Source organism: Corythoichthys intestinalis, chromosome 22 (genome assembly GCF_030265065.1).
Source record: "Corythoichthys intestinalis isolate RoL2023-P3 chromosome 22, ASM3026506v1, whole genome shotgun sequence".
Classification (NCBI taxonomy): Eukaryota; Metazoa; Chordata; class Actinopteri; order Syngnathiformes; family Syngnathidae; genus Corythoichthys; species Corythoichthys intestinalis.
The window spans coordinates 28343151-28352796 of record NC_080416.1 but is presented as its reverse complement, the minus strand read 5'-3'; the positions used below and the strand labels follow the sequence as shown (position 1 = coordinate 28352796).

The following is a 9646-nucleotide window of genomic DNA, read 5'->3' as shown; positions in this document are numbered from 1 at the left end:
TCATGGAAGCCCCGGTGTTATCTGACGCTGTAAACTCATTGGATGCGTTGCATAAAAGGCGTTATGTGGAAAAGCTTCAGTTTATCCATTCGCCAGATCCATATTTGATGCCTAAATCGATGTTTTTCGACTCGCCGTCTTTGCCTGACATCTGCTAGCTACCCTGATATTTCCAACTATCTTGTCCACACAAAATCAGCCTATTCTCACGAAAGTTTGAAAAACTTTAGGAGCTTGGAGGCTTATGGTAAATGGTGTTATACTTATATAGCGCTTTTCCACCTTTCAAGGCGCTCAAAGCGCTTTACACTATATTGCCATCTACCTACTGGTGACGCAGCACCAGGAGCAATGTGGGGTTCAGTATCTTGCTCAAGGATACTTAGGCAAGTTCATCAGGGCAGAGAATCGACCCCACAGCCTCTGGGTTGGGGACAACTACTCTACCACTGAGCCATGCCATCCCCATTATAAATACTTAAATGCTTATAAATACTTTGTTGCTGGTTGGGTGAAACAGGTCCTCGTCCACGAAAATTCGGCAGGAATCTATCTTGTGCTCGGGAGGGTGACTTACGAAATTTTCAATTCAAAATCTTTTGTTCTTGCTAACATCCACTGTCAAGTCTAATGTATTTCATGTCATTTGTCAATGGAGCTAGGGCTTTTAATGTTTATATGGTTTAGCGATAGCACTCTCACTACATAAATATATAATATGTAATAAATATGAAGTGCGATAGCACTACTCCAGATTGTCCCTAGTTGAATTTATTTTTTGGCTTTTGACCTCAATAGTGAAATTGTAAATTAACTGTATGACAACTGCCTGATTATCCCCTTATAATTATATATTTTCAGGTAGTTCATTTACAACGTCTGAGTGTATGTTGTCGGCGATTAGCCTAGCAATGATCTTAATTGTGGTTGTCAGCCCAAAACCCTCTAAATATATATTAAATGCATCTTACCAGATAATAAATGACTACTACATAATCTGTGGTAGTCGTTTGGAGCCCAGTTTTCTCGTCGAATTGCAGCAGTCAATCTCGGTCTCCTCTCCGGGTCTCTCGGAATACGGTAAAACTTCAAGTCTCTCCGTCTATCTTCTCTGTTTTTGCAACCGACCGCCACACACGACTTCACCATTTTGATTATTAATGTTAACGAGCAGAAAAACACGCCATAAGGAGGAATTTACGAAGCGCTAATGCATTAACATGACGAGTATACGGACAACATGGCGCGGGGGCGTGGCTGTGACGTCACGTGAGTAGGGTACAGTATATATATTTTAAATAAAAGTGAAATTCAGAAAGCCTTTTTCATACATATTTCTGCTCCCTGTGAAAATGAGTTTCAATGTGTCTATTTTACTTGTATTTTCCCCATATATTTCTTGAATTATAATGCACAATATTGTACTTTTGTATTATCTGTTTTGCATTATGTATTTGTTAAAAAAAAAAAGCAACTCATTTGTGTTTCAACACGAAAGCCTCAAAATTTAAATACACAGTACACTCCTATTACGTCGTTAGTTGAATTAACTTATTTTATGGGGTGAAGTGTCAAGAATGTCTTGACGAAACTCTCTGACATAACGGTCGACCCACAGAACTGGAATTTTTATTTATCTATCTATTTATTTTGGCGGGGGGCAAACCTACTAAAACCACAGAAAACTGCTTTTGGCAGCTCTACCCATAAAACACAACAGGTTTTACACATGCAATAGGCTACTGCGTCAAACTTGCTGTAACAAGACATACATGAGAAACTGATTTTCATTCAAAATTGCATTGTTTCAATGATGCGCAAAATAACTGAACAAAAACACCATACAGTAATCACCAACCTCCATCTCCTAATTTTTATTTTTCCTCATTTCCTCTCATCTAAATGAAAAACCTCATTTCCTCTTATCTAAATGCAAAACCTCAATTTTAACTACCGTAATTTTCGGACTATAAGCCGCCACCCACCAAATTTATATGGTTAACAAAAAAAACAAAAAAAAACGGCATTTGTTCATAGACAGCCGCACTGGACTATACGCCGCAGCCGTCCTAACTGTATTATGGGATATTTACACCAAAGTATATTAACTGGTAACACTTTATTTGAAAGCGGCATTGTAAGACTGTCATATGACCAAATGAACCACCATAAAGCTTTGAACCAAATGGCTGCAAAGCTTCATTGTTTCAAGAAGCTTCATTTGCCCATCACCGCTCCACCTGCTGTCAACGCTATTGTCGTCCAACATCACATTGCATCGCCTCCTCGCATGCATTGCAGCATTACAGGTGTAAAAAACAATCTAAATTCATGTTCTGTGCTAATTATTTCTTCAGTTAATGTTCCTGTTGTTTAATTAGTTGATAGCTATGGTATTTGGTAACACTTTATTTGACAGTGGCGCAATTAGACAATCATAATTATGACATGACATTGCCATGAGCATTAATGAATGCTTATGACTGATGTCATTTTGTGTCATCCGGCAAATTATGTCATTTTTAAATAGATGTGAAATATCCTAGCTGGACATAAATGGAGTTGGTCAAAAAATTCTCCAGGTGACACTTAATGACATCTGTCATAAGCGTTCATTAATGCCCATGGTAATTTCATGTCATAAATATGGCGGTCTTTTGGCAGTCTTATGATGCCACTGTCAAATAAAGTGTTACCTATTAACCAAAATAAATCAACAAACAAACCACACTGGACTATAAACTGCAGGATTTAAAATGAGGGAAATAAGTCGCGGCTTATAGTCCGATTATTACGGTACATAGGATGTACAGTACATTAAAATTCAAGATAATGTCAACATTGACTTTTCATTTATTTATTTAAAAAAAAAAAGTAACATACAGTACACTAACAAAAATAAGTACCAATGACTTACATTATGCAGAGTAAAATGGAATATATTTTGAAGACAACACAAACATAACTTTTTAATATTATAAGGAAATTAATAAGTAACCTAACATAGGTAAATGAACAAAAATAAGTCCAAAATGCACATTAACTATATTGCCAAATGTATCACATTTAAGGCAAGCATTTGTGTACCTCAGTGCAGTAAAAAAAAAAAAAAAAAAATTTATATTTTTGTTTAAAACCTTTTTGAGTTCAATCTCACTTTAGTAATATAGTTATATTTGTTTTACCATGAGAACTGCATGTAATGCTTACGGTATCAATTATGATACAAATTAGAGAGCATATCTATACAGTGGGGCAAATACGTATTTAGTGAACCACTAATTGTGCAAGTTCTCCCACTTGAAAATATTAGAGAGGGCTGTAATTGTCAACATGGGCAAACCTCAACCATGAGAGACAGAATGTGGAAATAAAACCCCCAGAAAATCACATTGTTTGATTTTTAAATAATTCATTTGCAAATCATGGTGGAAAATAAGTATTTGGTTAATAGCAAAAGTTCATCTGAATACTTTGTTATGTACCTTTTGGTGGCAATAACGGAGGCCAAATGTTTTTTGTAACTCTTCACAAGCTTTTTACACACTGTTGCTGGTATTTTGGCCCATTCCTCCTTGCAGATCTCCTCTAGAGCAGTGATGTTTTGGGGCTGTCATTGGAGAACACGGACTTTCAACTCCCTCCACAGATTTTCTATGGGGTTGAGACCTGGAGACTGGCTAGGCCACTCCAGGACCTTGAAATGCTTCTTACGAAGCCACTCCTTTGTTGCCCTGACTGTGTTTTTGGGATCATTGTCATGCTGAAAGACCCAGCCATGTCTCATCTTCAATGCCCTTGCTGATGGAAGGAGATTTTCACTCAAAATCTCTCGATACATGGCCCCATTCATTCTTTCCTTTACACAGATCAGTCGTCCTGATCCCTTTGCAGAAAAACAGCCACAAAGCATGATGTTTCCACCCCCATGCTTCACAGTGGGTATGATGTTCTTCGGATGCAATTCAGTATTCTTTCTCCTCCAAACACGAGAACCTGTGTTTCTACCAAAAAGTTCTATTATGGTTTCATCTGACAATAACACATTCTCCCAGTCCTCTTCTGGATCATCCAAATGCTCTCTAGCGAACCGGAGACAGGCCTGGATGTGTACTTTCTTCAGCAGGGGGACAAGTCTGGCAGGGCAGGATTTGAGTCCCTGGCGGCGCATTGTGTTACTGATAGTAGCCTTTGTTGCTGTGGTCCCAGCTCTCTGTAGGTCATTCACTAGGTCCCCCTGTGTGGTTCTGGGATTTTTGCTCACCGTTCTTGTTATCATTTTGGCGCCACGGGGTGAGATCTTGCATGGAGCCCCAGATCGAGGGAGATTATCAGTGGTCTTGTATGTCTTCCATTTCTAATAATTGCTCCCACAGTTGATTTCTTTACACCAAGCGTTTTACCTATTGCAGATTCAGTCTTCCCAGCCTGGTGCAGATCTACAATTTTGTCTCTGGTGTCCTTCGACAGCTCTTTGGTCTTGGCCATAGTGGAGTTTGAAGTGTGACTGACTGAGGTTGTGGACAGGTGTCTTTTATACCGATAATGAGTTAAAACAGGAGCCATTAATACAGGTAACGAATGGAGCCTCGTTAGACCTTGTTAGACCTCGTTAGAAGAAGTTAGGCCTCTTTGACAGCCAGAAATCTTGCTTGTTTGTAGGTGACCCAATACCTATTTTCCAATCTAATTTGGAAATAAATTCCTTAAAAATCAATCAATGGGATTTTCTGTTTTTTTTTCGACATTTTATCTCTCATGGTTGAGGTTTACCCATGTTGACAATTACAGGCCTCTCTAATCTTTTCAAGTAGGAGAACTTGCACAAGTGGTGGTTGACTAAATACTTATTTGCCCCACTGTACAAACTAATTTAAAATTATAAAATAAATTAAAAATTATATTATATTTAAGGACCACATAATGCTTTCAAATTAAAAAAAAAATCTGTTCATTATTTCTGGGGTCAGGATTTATAACATGGAAGATGTTCTGAACCTCCCCATCGGAGCAAATAAAATAAAATAAAATAAAATAAAATAAAATAACAACTCTTTCCTTTCTGTTAAAGATCTGATCAATTTTCCATTGCATTACCCTTTTTTTATTGCATTAATTCAACAAGTTGGTTCTTTTTTTTTCTTTGTCCCAGAAATATGTGCATTTTAATCAGAGATCCATGCTGATCACATGTCAGTATGTCAGCCAATGGTAAAGACAGCTGGAGTCCAGGCAGGGCGGTTTGCTGCGCACACATGCGCACATCGACGCGAATTGCTTGTCTCATCGGACTCAGATACACACGCTGGGAGAATTCCATGGAATAAATATATCCGGTAAGTAATAAATATCAGTGAAAATGGATGATGCTACACAAGCACTTTATTAGGCTTGTTATTAAGACTTGTGAATGTAAATCTGGCGTTAGTATTGTTTTCTTCTTGGAGAAGCGTGTGTGGCAGCCTAGCAGTTTTTTTTTTAACATGGAGGTTTGACAGTTGCCATCATATTTACAGGATCAAAGCACCGTTCCGCCCGTGAATTTTATACCGGCCCACTTTCATCCATGGTTAACCCATGGAGGCCAGCAATGGAGTCATGGTTGCCAGTGGTGACTTTGGTATTGAGATCTCCACCGAAAAAGTCTTTATAGCCCAAAAGATGATGATTGGCTGCTGCAATAGAGCAGTTAAGACACTAGCTATTTAAATATAGAGTAAGTGCTTTTGCTGTTTATAACTCTGGTTCTTGCAGTGTTTTTGACAACAAAATCAGTAAATGTGTACACAAATGCTGGATTTTTCTTTGTTGTAACCCAAAACTGGTGAATATCAACTTCATCTTTGACTTCCATTGCTCAAATCACCACAGAGGTATAGTCATAAATTATTAGATCCACTCACATCTTTTTTAACCTACGCTCCCGAGTCCAGCCACACTCAATGCGATTAGGCAGCACCAGAACACTGGTTGCTAACGAAAACAAGAAAATGGAGATCAGAAACCATGAAAAAGCCTGCCTGGAGTCAATTTCACAAACTGCTGTCTCACCACTTAAAAAAAAAAATTCCCATTTGAGTGAAAAAGGGTCCATCTTTTTTTCCTCGTTTTTGAACATGTAGCAATTAAATTCGATTATGCAACCTCACCACAGAAGATTAACTGTAATGTAAGAACTCTTGACGCCAGAGGCCGTGACAGGCTGCAGATTAAAGTTACAGGAAGAAAATACTTAAATGTAAAACTTGAAATAGCAGCAAGGGTAAAAAGACTTTAGAATTTTTCCCAACACCCTTTGTGACATCATGCTCAACCTCTCGCTTCGTGCAAGCGTGCACAGCTCCCAGGTGGTAGACCGTGTCAAAGCCAGCGGATATTCATGTTGTGACAGTTGTTATGGAGGGAAAACAGCATGGGGGAACGACTGCATGTCCATGGGACGTTCCTGCAACTTGCCAGCCGGTGCTCGCAGGATGATTTTGACTTAAGCTGAAAACATGATGTGGCGTCTTAGGTGTGCTGGCGGGTGACATTGATAAGACTCTTTCCACAGGCTTAAGTGACACTATGAATAAAGTGGTGGCAGTGCTATGAATGCAAAGAGTGGCAGTCACTTAAAGTGGTGCTACAGGGACAAATTACAAAGTTCCTCCTGCAAACAAGTCATGTCACTTGCAGGATGACCTGACGTGACATTGAGTTGTTTTTTCTTTTTTGTGTTGTTATGAGCGTATATTGTTATGAAATGTGACTTGATATATTTCTTTGAAAATTTAATGTGGACCGTGCTCTTAGTGGAGTTCGTGATTAAGTGCTTCCTCTTAAGGCCAATGTCAATCCTCACAAAAAAAAAATACAAACTGGTTGCGAGCCAATCGATCTGTATATCTGCTTTCCCTGCATGAACGCTATCACGACATGGAAATCCGCTGACTTTGACACGGTCTACCACCTGGGAGCTGTGCGAGCTTGCACGAAGCGGTCGATAAAATTGTAGAGTCTTTTTACCAGTGCTGTTATTTCAAGTTTTACATTTACCGTAATTTTCGCACTATAAGCCGCCACCCACCAAATTTGGCACAAAAACGGCATTTGTACACAGATAAGCCACTCTGAGTCACTCTATTATAGGATATTCACACCAAAAGATATCAACCGGTAACACTTCATTTGACAGCAGCATGATACGACTGTCATAAGACCAAATGAACCACCATGAAGCTTTTGAAGCAATTGGCTGAGAAGCTTCATTGCTTCAAGAAGCTTCATTTGGCCATCATTGCTCCCTTGGGGTAGACAATCAACCTTTGCTGTCACCTGCTGTCAACACGTGTTGTCCAACATGCCTCCTAGCATGGACTACAGCGCTACAGATAAAAATAACAATCAAAATTCATGTTCTGTGCTAATTATTTCAGTTATTTCAGTTACTGTTCCAGTTGTTTCATTAATTACTAGTTATGTTATTTGGTAACACTTTATTTGACAGTGGCACCGTAAGACTGTCATTAGACAATCATAATTATGACATGACACTGTCATGAGCATTAATGAATGCTTATAACAGATGTAATTTAGTGTTTAGTGCTGGCAAATTATCTCACTTTTGAATGGATGTAAAAGATCCAAACTGGACATAAATGGAGTTAGCGACATAATTTGCCGAATGACACTTAATGACATCTGTCATAAGCATTCAGTAATGCCCACGATAGTGTCATGTCATAATTTTATATGGGGCGCCGTTTGTAAAGCAGCACATGCTGAAAATTATGCAAGTCTCCAGTCATGTGAATTTGCATATTAAGCTAAATAATTAGTTCCATCCGTTTCCAGATTTAGCATTGAGGATATAGGATATAAATGTAAGATTTAAATTAAATATTTAGTTCTGGATTTAAACATTCAGGTCCAAAACGTCTTATTTAAAAATGAATATTTAGTTTGCTAATTAATGTTGTAAATGTGCAAAAAAGGTGACTCTAAAAATTTCACACCACGTTTTCAACACTGTGTGGCACTAAATGTGAGAAAATCTTGCCGTAATTTTCAGCATGTGCTGCTTTACAAACGGCGCCCCATAATTTTGACGGTCTCATGACAGTCTTATGACACCGCCGTCAAGTAAAGTTTTACCTATTAACCCAAAAAAATCTACAAACAAGCCGCACTGGACTATAAGCCGCAGGATTCAAAATGAAGGAAAAAAGTAGCGGCTTATAGTCCAAAAATTACGGTAAGTATTTTCTTCTTGTAACTTTAATCTGCAGCCTGTCATGACCTCTGGCGTCATATAAAAATAGACAAAAAAGTACAGAAAAATAATATTTAGCATTATGCTTGTCATACATATTATGTTCATTTTGTTTGGGGAGAATGATATAGCATAGACTTTATAATGTATTGACGTGACACATTCGCCATTCACTGCATCACGCCTTCCCGAAGGGGGCCGTCTCACACTCGGCTTCATTTATTAGCAGTCGGTCACATGCAGCGATCTAATGCAGGATTTAGGTTGAAAAAGTACAAAAGCTGTACTGCATACAAACAGAAAGGATTGTCTCAGGAGTGATTTGTTCGAGGATTCAAGGTAATTACTATATTTTTGGTACCATGCATGCATTTTGAAATATTGTGAAAAAACTCAGTGGGAGAAATTAGCCGCTACAGCATTGGCATTATACTTAGCAATATTAAAATAACTGCTAATTGCACTTTTTTTTTTCTCTTTTAATGAAGAATCGAGACTCTTTTATGTCCATATCTGTAAAGAATTCAGGGTTTTAAGCATTTATTCACAAGAATTTTCAACGGAAAAAACTCTTTGTTTACATATGGCGGCTGCTAATTTCCTTACTGACTAGCCTCATAGTTCGCAATATTTACGTGAAATAAATGCTTCCTGCAAAGTTTTTTTTTTGCTTTTAACCAAGAAACGAGTCTGTTTTACGTCCATACCTATAAAGAATTCAGGGATTTCAGCATTTATTCACAAGAATTTTCAACGGAAAAAGCTCTTTGTCTGTGTTTCCACTTGGTCAGCTTTGACAGAGATAGACCCCCTATGAATCGGCCCCGCGCCCCGTCAATACATTATTAAGTCTATGGATATAGCTTTATTTTCATGATTATTAATCATACACAGTGGTACCTCTTCTTACAAACATCTCTAAATCCAGAATTTTCAGGTTAAGACACGCCTCAACAGGAAAATATTGCCTCTTTTAAAAAAAAAAGTCAGGATACGAAAGGCAAAAATACAGTATGGCTAGTCCTTGCAGTTCCCAGAGTTTACTGAACGTAACTAACATACTTATAGGTGCTCTCCCATTGGCTATTGACTAGCATTCCTGGCATCTAATCGGCTAAGCGGGACCTCTGCTGTATGTGTGTATCCCAGCATCCTCTTCATTCGCCCCTCATGTTCTGATGTCTGATGTAATATCTTAACTTTTATTCTTTACTCTATTCTTGTTTTTTTACATTATGTACATACAAATGAGATTTTATGTTTATTGTGCAATAAGCCAATTGTAACACATATTTGTTACATGTTTTGATGCATTTTTATGCATAATAAAAGATTTATGTCTGAATTATGGGGATCTAGGAACGGATTAGGGCATTTACAAGGAAAATGCGT

At 38.1% G+C, this 9646-nt stretch overlaps 1 protein-coding gene across 2 annotated transcripts in view; it reads right to left on the bottom strand.

Annotated features, from left to right (window-relative positions):
* Window positions 1–9646, bottom strand: part of pleca (plectin a) — a 267011-nt gene that overhangs the window by 243804 nt on the left and 13561 nt on the right. The window lies entirely within an intron of this gene.